The following is a 15241-nucleotide window of genomic DNA, read 5'->3' on the forward strand; positions in this document are numbered from 1 at the left end:
ACATCTGAATACCAACAGTTTCAAACCTACATGGAATAGGGAATTAGAAATCCTCAGCACAGGGCAAAACAAAACAAATTGCAAGGAGAAGAGCTCCTTAGGTTTACCACCAAGGCAACATGTCCAACTTTCAAGAGTGTCCCTCGGGAACAAATTTATCAGAGGGAAAACACATAGGTAAGTATTAGGAACCAAAACACTGGGATTTTTTCCCTGTCATCCTTCAAGGAAGCTTGTTCCTGAGCCAAGAGCAGACACTTGGTAATGTGTCCATCCTTTCATCCTCTTTGACAGAGGTAGAAAAGCAGAGTTCTCTTGGAGGACCTGTAGCCTATTTGGACCTCACTCTAGCAAAAACTTCATTATCCTGAGATTATTCCTATCACCATCTTGGCATCACTCAAGTAATAATTCAAAGAACTAATGAGTCTGCTCCTGAGAATTTACAGTGAATCCTTCAGTGTTTTGATGCACGTTCAGCCTTTAGATTAAATAATTGATTATCATTAAATTAGACTATCAGACTGAGGAATACACATAACATACTAAAGCCTACCCTTAGTCTTTCCTCCTCCCAGATCTATTAAAATCCCAAATTGGTAGATTTATTGAGCTCTGTTAGCAAAACAACATGCCAATACCCCTCCTAACCAAAATATTTGCTGAAATGCTAGATATTAACTAAGTTCCCTCCTTAATAATTAAGAAAATTTCTTGTGCAATATTTTAACAAGTTAACTGCTGAGGACAGTTATCATTTCTTAATGACTTAGACAAGTAGAATTGTCAATGTAAAAATTCAAGTAGTTCAATCAAGTAGACAAAAATGCCAAGAAACACCCATCCCATTAGTTTATTTGAATTATCTCAAGTTTTGAAATTATAGGCAGCTGTCATTTAAAATAATGGTAAAACACCATAATTTAATTGCCTGCACTTAACTGAAGCTGAGTCTGTTCAGACCGGTAAGCTGACTTCCCCTAACTCTAAAATACATTTTTACAAGTTGCTTTCCTTTCCTTCCAAGGAGTAATCTACTGAACGCAGCATTCATAGAGATTTTCTTCTGGTTTCAGCTAAATGCCACTCCTGAAAACACAGATTTCTCCTATCAGAGAAAGCAGACAGTGCTTAGTAGCCTGTGTAAATGAAAGACAGAAGTTTGTCTCTAAGTCAAAAGAAGGAATCTTTGGCCAATTACTTCGCTTTTATGGGCAATACTCAAGGATTAATCATGGCATGTTATTGACTCGGGTTCATTTTCATAGACTCTTCTTGTTACATTCTTTGGACTTTACATCAGGAAGATGAAGAGTTCCCAGTAAAGCCATTCAAGGAAGGCAGCTAAGTACCATCAGGGTGGCTGCATAATCCATGTAGTATTGGATCAAACAGCAGCATAAAAACAATCAAGATCAGATGTGAGAAGAGGATTAAATTTCCCTGAAACCTCCCAGGACAGATGACAGAATTCATGCCAATTTTATGCCACTTTTATGACAGCCATGGGAGGACAAATGACTGATGGTCCAGAATAAAATAAGGAGGGGTTGGACAGATGCTACCCTGACAAAAACTCTGGATGAAGAAACCTGGTGCATAAAAAACGCTGCAAGATTTTGGATCCCCCTCCAGTGAGGGTTTATATTGAAACAACTTTTGACTTCATTTCTTATCTGATTCTGAGTCTTAATGCCAGATTTACTGTATGATTTGCTCTGAGGCCATATGCAGAGAGATCTTACCAGACTGAATGCATAAATATCCAAGCCTATTTCCTTTCATTCAACACCAGTGACTTTCATGTCAGTAAGCATGAGAAATTCAGCACACAGGTTTATTCATCAAAGGCTCACAGAATAAATCAGCTGTGAAGGGACCTCTAAAAGGCATTTAGTCCAATGCCAGCCCTCAAAGAAACGCTACCTAGTTGAGAATGCTCAGGGCCTCTCCAACCCAGGTCTGATCCCCAAGGACTGAGGATTTGAGTTGCCTGCCAGTGTCTGCTTTCCCTCAGATGAAAAAAGTTCTGCCTTATATTCTCCCATGTTACAACTTCCAGAATTTATTGTTCCAAATTTGGTTGTAATTAGTCAGTAATTTCAAATAAATTCAGCACAGAATGACAGAAACTGATTGCTGGTGAGATTTCACAATTTCAATTTCTACAGGAAACCAAGTTTAAAAAGTGATAAAAAACCAAATGATCCCTTTTTTAATGAAAAAAAACCCAAACAAATGATCCCTTTATTCTCCCCAAGCAAAAAAAAAACCAAAACTTCAAACACTCGATATTAGAACTATTGGTATGGAAATATATCAAAAAAAACAGCAAAAAATATTTCCACAAGGAGCCAATTTCATATCTACTACAGATGTAAGACCTACAACCATCTGGCTCTAAAAAAGATTATGCCCCTCTATAGGCAGCTATAAACATGCTAAAGCATTAAGCTGTGAATATTACTGATTATCATCTTAAATCTAAACAGGAAAAGCACCAGGAGAAGCAAGGAATCTTTTCTGTTCCAAACATGACCTAACCTTAAAAAGAAATTCTGATTACCTAGTAAAATCAGAGGCAGTTTTAAATCCGAAGAAATCAACACTGAAACAGTGATATGAGCTCCACAGTAAACAGTTTTGTACTGTGCTTTTTTGTTATCTGATTAACAACTGCACAGTTAATGCTTTGAAAAAAGATAAAAGCAGATCTTCAATTTATGTAGATGATTCTAAATCCATGAGTGTGTAACACACCTTGGAGGTATGCCTTATGAGAAACATAAGAGGCTAAAAGTATATCTGAGTGGCTCAACAGGACATCCTGAATCTGAAATTATAGATTGCTCACTAACTTAATTATTTCCAGAAGAATGGGGTGTTTATGATTATCCTGTTGGATTGAGACTCCAGGGTGAGAATTAGCACTACAGTTCTAATTCTTCATTATCCACCAACTATGCAATTCTCTGTAAGGAGGACAAGCATATTAGGTTTCTCATCTGGAAAGCTGTTAATTCTTTTCTTTCTCCCAGTTTTGCCAGTCTCGAGCACTTCCATTCTACAACCCAACATGGCAGTAATTTTTTAATATGCTGTGAAATGTGACAACAAATAACATTCCTTAAGAAAAAGATCCTGTGAGCTTCTAAAGCTCAACTCAAAATATTCCTACACATTCTCCAAAGAAACTCATGGCATCCTGTGAATTTCCAGTTCCTGCATTTTTCCAAAATGAATGGTAACACCAATGAAAAATTCCTTTAACAGAATCAGAATTAAGTTTTCTTGCCTCGGGTTGCTGTGATCTCAAAGGTTTAAACAAAGACAGAATGCTGGAAAAGGGTACAGCACTCTGTTTTCCCCTATACTGTCAGCACTTTTTGTTCTTTAAAGAGCAGCTGTCCTCCTTTGGATTCTTTTCCTCTAAGCTGAGTATTCACATCTCAGGACTGCTTGGCAAGCCTGACTTAGCAGTCTGTGTGAAAACAGTTTCTAAATACCTACCTTAACAACAACAAAAAAATCACCTTGCTGCATGCGATGCTACAATCCTTGTGACATGCTGGTAGGATTTCAGGTCACTTTCAAAGTGAAAATTGTCCAGCTGGGTTCTGTTCAGCTGTCATTCAGCTACTTGACTGGAAGGGCTCCTATCAGGGTACCAGGAAGTTGTAATTTTGCATGTTAGGCGGCTTTGAAGTCTGAAAACACATGCACTGCTTTTTTTGAATATTAACTTCAAAAGATGGGTCGAAAACATAATTTGCTATGTAGCCATGCAGCAATTAGTCTTCTTTTAATTTCTGTTAATCACCTAAAAAAGTAGTGTAGCACTTAGTAGAACAGATTTTGGTGCAAGCAGCTCAAAGGGAGAAAATAATTTGAGTAGAACAGCATGCAGATTCAGGAAAGATCTGCAAAACTGACTCTGATAATGTAGTTCTCTAATACAGCATTCCTGAACCGAATTATATTTGGCCCTTTGGATGCAGTTGAGGGCAAATACTCATTTTCCTAAACAGTTGCAATTCTTCCTAATTCTACCATTCCAGCAGCTTCTTACTGGTAACAACAAATGAGGTGCAGAATGTTACTTCATGTGGCAGTTCTTCAGCTGAGGCAATGCAGTGGGGCTTGTAAAAGCTGATTAAAATATTGAGGCTAAGCTGACCATCCAAAACAAAACCAGGACATAACACAAGCCATTTCAGGGAAATAACCACATCAGAAGTCAACTCTGGCACGGCTACAGCAACTAGAAACAGTGACAAGCAGAGAACAGCAGAGCTTTGCTCACATTCACAATGGCGCTCACATGAAAATAGTAGTCATAGTCACTAGAAAATGATAGATTTAACAGTATGCTTTGGAGAGATTATTAATTACATTTAAAACCAAGGAGTAGTAGTAATTGTTGCTCAAAGACTCAGCAAACCTTGGGCTGTGTATTTAAGGTACTCAGAAGGATGATATACATGAGTATGAAGAGCAGCAGGTGACTGTAAATCAAAAAGATTTTTAAGAAGTGTAGAAATCAGAGCCATCTTCTTACCTTGCCATATTTTATCAAGAGCTGGATGTTGAGGCCTCCATAGACTCATCTCCTCCCTCCTCTGTTGACCTGAATTCCTGACACACAACAGTGGTCCTTGCAAACCAGCACCCAAATTGCCAAACGTCTCTTTTATCATCTCAGAGTTCATTTATTTAGTTTTCAAAATCTTGGCAGATAATCTGTACCAGCTCTAAGGTATGATCTGAATGCCACAATATTCTCTTTTTGTTAAAAGACTTGCTATGGATACAGTGAAGAGGGGAAAACAGAAAGAGAACTTATGTATTCTGAATGCTCCATAAGAGCAAGTTTTAATCATTAATACATCCTGCTACAAATAAGTGTAATACTTTGTAATTTTGTGCCTTTAGATAATAGTTTATTATTTTATGTATTGGTGGGATGTTCTCCTCCAAGTGTTCTCCCATAGCTCTACAGACATTAAAATATACCAGGGCATGGTTTTGATTGATCTTGCCATCAGCTGACTGTGTCTTGGTCTGCTTAGAAATAGTCACTGGCAGTACCTCAAAAAGCACCAGATGCACCACTTACATAAAGCAGGGCGTTATATGTGAGCTCTTTCCTTTTCCTTTTCCGTGGCTGCAGATTCATGGTAGTAAATGGATTTGTTCACAGATGGACAAGAAATTACTGAGAACCTCCTAAATGTCAGCGAGCTCACCAAGTAACCAGGAGCACATCCAGCTCTGTTGGACAGGCTGTGGTAGAGTCACAGGGCAAAATATTTCAAGCAGTAAGTTCCGATGTCTTTGTGTTGATTCATTAATTTCAATGTATTATTCACTAATAGATGATGTTCAAAAACATCTCAGTTAAGTTTTCTACATTTCCTTCAGTCCCCAAAATTTTAAAATAACTAAAGACAAATTTTCAAAGAAAAAGTGATTTTCCTTTTCAACAGAAGCTCAAAAAGGTGGCAAACTTAGGGATTTCCTTAACAGAAAGAAATATTTTTAGAATTTGAAAATAAAGTTGGGAATAAAAAGATATAATTGCCATTAATGCAGTAATGGGGGACTCTACAAAAAAATTAACCAGGAACAGATTAACAAAAACTAATTTTTCAATTGTGTATTTCAGAAAAGTTTTCAGTAATTACTAATAAAACAAACAGGCCTCCTACAGGAAGCTGATTTACCCAAAAAGTTGAGTAAAAACAAAAAAAAAAAAAAAAAAAAAGAGAAGAAAAAGAAAGGAATTTAGTACCTCAAATTCCTTTTGCAATGTAGTAATAGTGATGGAAAGCCCAAGCCATAACTTTACAGTGGGTAGTTGAGGAACACTGCAATTACAGGAAAATTTGCTTTGTATCAGGCTCATTAAAAACATAAGGATGAAAATTACTTTTCACTTGGTAGTAATTGCATTTTGTTGACATCTGATTAGCCATGCTGGTCTTAAATGCCGACAAGGCCATTAATAAGGCAGGAATTAATGAATTAGGTAATGCAGAATATTTTTGAGTAAATAAATCTTTAGAGTAATTACCCTCTGCAATGCCATTTTAAGGCAGTCAATGTGGCATATTTGTACTCAAAAAGCATTTTTAGTAAGATAAAAATATTAAGACTTTTTTGAATCACAGAAACACAATCAGTAAAATGTTAACCAGATAATATTGGTAAGGCAAAAAATTGACAGATTATTACTACATTAGCTTAATCAAATACTTGCTAGAATAGGTTTACACCGTCACAAAATCTCAGAACGTTTCTTATTTCAACAGAATGGCAGCTTAAAAATAATAAAGAGGGGAGGCAATAAAGGATTCTTTTGAGACTTAATGACTGTAAGTTGTAGTTACCACTGCAGTGAAAAGGGATTCCTCATTTCAATGGCAACTCAAAAACAAGAGTATTTTTATCTTTCAAAGAAATAGCCTTTTTTATGGGTGCAGTAGAATTCCATAAACAATGCCTTACTAACTCTTTCTACAGTTAAATAGCTATGAAATCATGACTTTATTGAAATTACTCTAAGACATAAGACTAATGTCCTTATTGGTGATCAGAATAGGTGATTACAGAGCTAACACTATTTCAAAGTCAGCTTAATTCAAAATCCACTGCAAGAAAGGAAACACTTGAAGTGTCTATGAGGAATAAATTAATCATATAAAAAAAAAGTACTATCTGACTGTTTCTGCCACTAACACATACCTACTGACCTCAGACAACGTTTGTGTCTGTTTTCAAGGCAGGGTTTTGTGGGGAACGTAGCTATAACTCGGTTTCTGCAGCTTCACAAAGATTCTGGTTTCTGATGATGCTTTTCACAGACAGCTTATGTATATCCAGCAGCAGAGCACACAAACCTTCCTGCCTTAGCACTACTCTGAAATACAAAAATACTCCCTTCTTGTTTGATTTTATTTGAGAGATTCCCTTACTGTGTCAAACTGTATCAGCTACTCTGAGTCATCACCAAAGTCCACGGGACTACTTTTGATAAAGTTATACAGGTGAACATCTTCTGAGGCTGGGCAGCCTCCAGCTACTGACAAGGACTCCAGTGATTAGCTGTTAGAAATTAGTTATGTGCAATGAGCTTTTGTGTTCAGATCTCATTCACACATTGGCATTTGTCAAATCTTTGATTATTAATAGGGTCAGATTTTCATTCCAAATATAACCAGGGAATTTGTGCCTCGGGCTTTGGCAGAACAAGATTTCACATGCTGAATTTAAAGGAAAAGGCTCACATAATGTTAATCAGAACAAACCTGAATGAGAAAGAAGCCTGAAAATAAGCTTTACCCATGTGCAAGTTCCCCTAGGGGTTTCCTGAGAAAGTGATTAATATTTCTCTACTCACATGGAAAAAACTCTGTTAAAAACCACTTTTCCCTTGCTCAAGCCAGAAAACGTGAACTGAAATCAAAGCGTATTAGTGACAATAAAATATTAATGCTCTGGATTTCTTATGCAAACTTTTTCACCACTGCATTATTAATGACACCTAATTGTAGTGGAGATTGCTGCAGGACAAGCTAATTTTACCACACACTTTATATTTTTAACTATAAAATTCTTACTTGTAACACCCACCAGGATCCTAGTAGGATTTCATCATCTTCTAACATTCAGTTGTCAGTATGATTCAAAATTATTCACAGAAGCCAGTAACTTATGAAAATGTGAAATGCGCCAATTTTTGTACAATTTTCTTCTGTGACAGAAAGAGCAATTTATTTTTAATTATTCTTGCTCAGACTGCATTCAAAGAGTGCTATATCCAGTCTCATTTTTTTACCCTAGCAAGAAATTTCCCATGATTAGTATTGCTAATATTAGGCACACATCTTTGATTTAGGCTGAGGTCTAGGTGGGCAGCATGAAACTGCTCCAGGTTGCTGGAGCAGATCCTGAAAGTCAAAGATCACCAGAGCAGCAGTGGAGTTTAAACATGTCACATTCTTCCTACAAGATCAAAAGGAGCTGGAAGCTCACGCAGGAGTTCCTTTACCCCACCTGTGGCATCTAGGGACTGTCAGCTTCTTTCTGTGGCATGGCAACATAGAGAGCACCTAAAAGACAACATTATATTTATATCAGGAAAGGACTGTATTAATCAAGAACGGGGTCACTGAGCTGCAATTAAGACAGACTTCAAACCAGAAGAATTTTACTCTCAGATACAAGTTTTTCATGAGAAAACATCCGGCCTTCATCCCCAGCCTGGAGCCTCCTCTTGACTGTAAATGACCATATTCCTCCTTTTAAAGGAGGACACCTCCCCTGGAACAAAAAATACACTTTTCTCTTTGATAAAAAAATAAGTCTTCTGAGGTACTTCAACAAAGTTCCAGGCACCTCAGTAGCTGTGCCTCCTTACTACAACCTTGGCACAATAAGGTTGGTCAACTCGTCAACAAACAACAGCTTCAGACATCTGTGACTGGGAAGAACAGCTCGTAGGAAATACATCCAGGGAAGCGATGGCACAAACAGTCCAGTAAAACCAGGGAAATGAAGAAGGTACCATATTGTAATGAGTCTTTTTCATTGCAGATCACTCTTTACTGGCATTTTACCATTCTCTGATGTAAGGAATAACTAGAAACAGTAGTAGATGAATGTTCAATTTCAGCAGGGATACAAACTTGTTCAACAGAATCTGACTTGTTTCATTACACAGATTAATAATGGCTCTTTTGTGCAGTGTGCTATGAAGGATTTTTATTAAGCAACTCCCTGTTTATTTCACATTGTTCCAAGAAAAAGAATAAATTCAACCAGGCTATTCTTAACCCAGTGGATTCATGACACACATCTTTGTCTACTGCTGGTTGCTTTTCTCTTTCAAGTGTTACAGTTGTGGCGCATTTAGTTATAGAACAGAAGACTTAGTTCTCCTTAATTCAAAAAATCAGTAATTTGAACAGAATTTTCTTTGCTTGCTGAGAATGGGAACAGCCATGTCATCTGTTGTAACATCAGCCTCTGGGTTCCTTATTTCTGCAGTAGGTTTGCTTTCCCTTATGGCACTTCTACAACACAAAACTGCTTAAGTTAAGTACTAAATTATATACTATGGCTCCTGTCATTCAAGGCGTGTAATACACTGAGCACTACAATAATTATCTCTATTGAATAACATGAAAGTACAAGCAAAAATTATGGAGATAAAGCTGTTGGTTGTACCCCCATTATTCAATGCATTATTTCTCCTTAATAAGAAACTCCATGAGAAAAAAACCTGCTACCTATTTACACTTATAATTAGTTCCTAAATATTCACATTACTAATAGCAACCAAGTAAAAGAGAAATCATACATATTTGTGTTATTAAACCTTAGAACATCTGTGAGCCTAATGTAAAGATACCTAGATTTAATTAAAAAATGGCAGTTCTAAGAGAAAAAAAATGTACAAAACTGAAAAACAATCTGGCCTTTTTAAAATGAGAAAATTAGGGAAAGAATCAAGCAAAAACCATATGAATAATAGTCCTTGGAGTATATTTAAAATTTGCCTACTGTTCCCAAAAGAGATACATTTTAGAGTTCAAAATAGGACTAAGACCATGCAAAATCTTATGCCAATCTTCCTTTCAATCATGAAAAATCTTTATGATTTAGGCATTCTAGAATTATTGGCTTTGTTGGAGAAAAATACCCAACACCAGCCAGCAATTATGCAGATGCATTTGTACTGTAAAAGTTAAAGGTTTATTATGCTGTCAGATTAATAAAATAATGCCCCTGTATAGAGCTAGCCAATTCCTTTAAAAGTCTGCATTTCACATTTAATCTAGTCCCATAATTTAATCGTGATAGTCTTGTGCATTATACCAGGGCTGAAAAAGTACATAATGATCTGAAAGCAAGATTTTTATGCATGAGATAATTACAGTGCTACCAGCTAGCCCCACAATGTAGATAAGACTAGATGAACAAATTTTATTTTTTTTTAAATGCTTTAATTTTATGCAACTCTTTCATATTCCTAGGTAAATATAAGAGGTAATACAGACTACCACATTTATATAAATTTAGACCTTGGATACTTGCTATCTCTGAGGAGACCCCATTTTGAATTTGATCAAAATAACAAGAACCCAAGAATAAATATTTGCCATGAAAGACAAGAAAATATCTCATTTGGTGTTTTAGGCATGGGAAAGACAGAATATAGGTCCTGTCAGACATACATCAGCCAGAAGAAAAATACAAGGAACTTTAGTTTCTGTCATATAATTTGTTTTCTTGACAAACAGATTTTTTTTTGTATTTACTCAAAAGAAAACATATGCACTAAAGCAATTTCATTTTCAAGTATCAATCTGAAAACCTTATCTACTGGTTTATAAGTATGAAATAAACACTACCCTAATGTTTAACTTGTTCTATCTTCTCTCCTTTAACTTAGGAGAATTAAAGCAGGTAGAAATTCACCCTAATTTAATGTTGCCAAAGCATCAATTTCATTGCATGCCCAGACATTATCACCCTTTTGCCTAAAACTTCAGGTGAAAAATGGTGCTAAACTGGCAACACACTTGTATCTTTTTCAGGGAGGAACTGTAATGAACACTCAGCTTTAATGAATATCAGCACAGAACAGAATTGTCAACATGAAGGATTTTATACTCCTCATGGTCTACTTCGGACTTAAAAATCACTCATCACAAATCAGAATGATGTAATGTAGTTCTGCTAAAACACATTACATGAAGAAAATGAGCTTATTTCCATTACTGACTTGCTGGTCTCCATTTCTGTAGCAGACAGACTAGAGAGGTCTGGGTTTGCTTTAATGTATCTGAATAATTCTAAATTGATTTACAGCAAGGCATAAATGGGTAAATACGATAGCCAGTATTCATTAAAGTTATAGATTTACAAAGACTAACAAGTCTTATAAATGCATATTTTCTTTCTGAGAGGCACAATCAATCGTGAGACAAATCTTACCAAGCACCATAGGTTGACTACATTCCATCACACAGCCAATACCATGAAATCTGGCGTTCCAGACCAAGGTTCCATATTCATACCCTGCAGTTAAATACCCAGTTTGGGCCCCAAATCTGGCACCTTTATAAAGGGAATAACCAGTCCAGTAACTGCTGACTGAGCTGTGAACAAGGCTCTGACCTAGTGGCCCTGCTGAGCTTCCTGCCCACCTCCATGCTTGGAGCCTGCCACTTCCGCCAAGTTCCAAGCAGCTGACAGAAAAGTAAAACATGGCTGTAGGAACAATTTAAGTGTTTGAGAAACTATAAGAACATAAAATTTAAAGTCTCTTGATTGTCTACCCATATCTCTGGGATGACACCTATGTACAGTATACATAGAAATGCTCCTTGCCAGATAAATAACACTGTAGCACCAGTAACAGTAGCTGACCACAGCAACATTTTTATCTGTTACTTTATATTAACTTTGGAACAGAGCAATGAAAAAACAAAAACAAAGCTCTCCTGCAAAGCACTCACCTGAAAATGGTGAAGTCGGCATCTACCAGAGAAGTTTTACAGTAACACTGTGGATTTACTGCTATTATAAACACACAAAATCACAACATGAATAAGGCAAGGAAATGTAGCACACACTTTTAGGAAAGCATGGGGGTCAAGCCTCAGCTACTCTGAATTTTATGGGACAAACTCACTACATTTTGTGCTTTTTTTGAAAACTGCAGGCCGGCAGAGGCTGTAAAAGGTGTTTTGAATAGGCACAAAGCAGGATTCTCTCCAAAAGCCAAGTGAGTTGTTTGAAAACAGGCACTCTGAAATGAGAAAATATGTACAATTACCTTTCACACAGATTCACATTTCCACTAAAACAAAACAAATATTTCTAGCAAAGAACTGAGCATTATTGTTTGTCTTACTTTTATTAGCACTAATTAAGCCCATTTGTTAAAAAAAAAAAAAGCTGCAACAGACAAGGGCATATGGAAAAACTGAAGGATACTAATCTACCATAGGAGCCAAATATCCTGGCAATATTCACCAAGCTTTGTACTAAAAGCTTGATTTAATCATAACAAAATACAAGTCATGTCAAATATTGGCAGCTTCCCTGAGCCCTTAAGGGAACATAATTCTATAAAATCAATGTAATAAAAGTATTAACATGGAACATTTTCTGGTTGATGCCGTAAGAACCATTTTCACGAGCACATATGGTGGTAATGCCTGAAGCTTTCCTTTTTGAAGTCATTAATACTATTTAATACAAGATTACTATTTGTTGTGTGTGTGGAAATTACTTACACACCATTTGATGCTTGTTCTCCACCCACACTTTCTACTTTCAAGCAACTCTCCTAATCTCGCCTCTAACACAACTTCTTTTTATTCAGATGAATAAACGTCAGCAAATAAAATGCTTATATCCACTGTATATAATTTGTTTTTGTAGAATGAAAACCATGCTGGAGATGGCCTTTCTGACACCTCTTCGGATGATGCTACTACTTGAACCCTGGCAGGGTCAAGTGCTACGACAGACTTTCCCCTGGAAGGCTGCCAGCAACCACAAGAGTTTATTTCCCGGCAAAGATTGCTTTGGTAAGCCAGTTTCAGGGAGAAAGTACCAGCAATTCACCTATTTGGGCCCCCTTTCAAAACAAATTAACAAAAAAGTCAAAAAAACCACAAACACGCACACTTTTTCCTGCTTAATTCTAATCACCGGAAGGAATAGTAATGGAAACAAAATTCCAAAATTATAAAAGTAACATCATGCTGCTGTGTTGAGAGCCATCTGTGCTACAGAAATAATACGCGTTTACCAATGGGGCAAGCAAATCTTTTACCTTCTAGTGGCCTGTATTTGCTGTTCAAATATCAAATAATAAAAGGTGACGCAGTTTTCCATTTCATAGCTATAATATTTTAAGTAGATATCTTCAATAAAGCAGCGCCCAGAGCTCAAATAACAACCTGAAACAGCACTATTTTACCAAAATGCTTTTGTAAAGCCATGGGGCTGCTGCTTTTTTAATCAAATTTCATTTCCCAGCAATAATTTTAATAGCTACTTTAAACCCACCCCACTCCCTCAAGGCAATGTTGGGGTCTGATAAAACCAGAATCATGGACTTGTTTTCTTCTATGAGAGAAAAAAGCTTTAGTAATAGCTATTTCTTTTATTAGCACCCTGCTGGTTGGTTTATTAAGTATGTAAGATAAGAGAAACAATTATCCCTCCCACATCAGGTCGACAAGCAGGGTTAACCCTCACCTGCCTGAAAGTGCTCAGCAGTGTCTTTTCTGCAGCCTCAGGGACTGATAAATATATAGGTATACACATATAGGGTGTGTGTAAATACACGTATATAAGTACGTAAACATCGTTATATATGTGTATAAAACCACAAGCAGAAGAAAAGGAGTCACCTCGCACCTCACCCAGTGCCGCAGCCGAAAGGCGAGGAGGCACGGACCGGCCATAAGCAGCCCCTCGGAGAGCTAGCCTGCTTAAAAAACCAAAGCTTTCCTTTCCTGAGGTCGAGGAGGGAGGGAGCTCTTCCCAGCCACGCCGCTTTCACAGCCAAGAAAACCCCACTAACCTGCGGGGAGAACCCCAGCGCCCCTCACGGCCCTGAGGAGCGGGCACTCGGCCGCTCCCCCAGAGGCAAGCGGCGCTGGGGAAAGGGCCCAAGGGGCCCCTAAAAAGGCGGCAGGCTGCGAGGGGCTGGTGTTCCCGCCCTCAGCGCTCAGAAGAGCGGGAAGCGGCGAGGGGAAGGCTCTGCCCGCCCTTTGGAGGACTCCTGAGGGCGGGAGGCTGTGAGGGCGCGGTGTTCCCTGAGCTTCGCCTCAGGGTCGGCGACGCTTTCCCGGCGTCAGCCTGTTCGCCCGACTGCGTCTGGCAAGTTCATCTTTAGCGGGCGTTTTTTGCGTGTTTCCTATCTGTGTGGGGGTTTTTTTTGTTGCTGTTGTTGTTTTTAATTTGGGTCCAAAAGCCCCCTCAGAGCCTTGTGGGCAGCCTCGAGGGGGGAGCCGGGTCCTGCCAGGGCTGTCAGGGTGAACCATGGGGTCCCGCCCTCAGCCCCCAAGCCACAATAAAACACCCTCAGAAGGTGCCATTTAACCCCGACAACAGAGCAGAATTTTCCGTGTTCCTAGAACATTTAAGGGGAATCTTTTTTGATGTTCCTCAAGTGCTAGACGTGCTCCTCAAATGGTAGAAGGCAGATCAGCACGGAGAGTGGTTTCAAAACAGACTGCCATCACTAGATTCTCAGTCTAAATAGGTTTGGAGGAAATATATAAATATATAAAGACTGACAACAAAGACCTGCATTGCCTGTGCAAAGTCCGCTAGAAAAAAAATGTGAATGCATTTCTTTGTTATAGATACTTGCTGAAATGGAACAGAGAAATACCACAGCAGCATTGGCATGAAACTTGCAAAAGAAAAGGATTGATGTGTGCAGGTGTTTATTCTGAGGGGGGTTTTTTTTAATATAGCAAGTTATATTTATAAAACGTGAGTTTTATTTATAAAACCTGAAGAAACAAGGAAAAGCAGAAACTGGCAATTCACTTTAAATCTAACATAGTATCTCCAACACTAAATGCTATCTTATGCAGTGTTTGCTTTTCTAAGTAATTTACCCAATACATTTTCAAATATGCCATCTATCACTTGCACGTTTAATGGCTGCAATATTGTTAGAATTCCGGAGGATTCTGTGATAATTCTTATACATGGCTTACAAATCTTCTTACTTAAACCACAATTGTTGCCATTTTCAGTCTGAACCCACAGCAGTCTGTGGAAGTCTAGTGGCAGTGCTGCTTTGTAGCAGCCTCACAGTATCTCATCTTTAATAAAACACAAGGAATTGTTCTGCTTGTCCCGTTTTTCTCTGATAGTGTTGCAAGCACATCCTTTTTACTTTAGCCTGGCTGCTTTTCATGAACTTAAAAATCTGCTCATGCTTTTGATTACTTCTCAAATATCTCTGTTAGTATTTCACCCATTATATTCTGCATTTGTGATTTTCGCCAATTCAGACACAATTAACTTTACTTTTTAAAGGAATTGTTTTATTCATTATTATTGCCAGCCAGCTGTCATTTCCTGACCTAAGCATTCCCCAGCACCTGATAGATTTCCCAGATATTAATAAAAGTAATATCTCAGCATATAAAATTCATACTCATTTCTAGTAGCTAGGGTATTGATGATAGATTGA

The sequence above is a fragment of the Chamaea fasciata genome, unplaced genomic scaffold (assembly GCF_029207755.1).
Source record: "Chamaea fasciata isolate MVZ Bird 193981 ecotype frontalis unplaced genomic scaffold, bChaFas1.0.hap1 SCAF_6, whole genome shotgun sequence".
Lineage (NCBI taxonomy): Eukaryota > Metazoa > Chordata > Aves > Passeriformes > Sylviidae > Chamaea > Chamaea fasciata.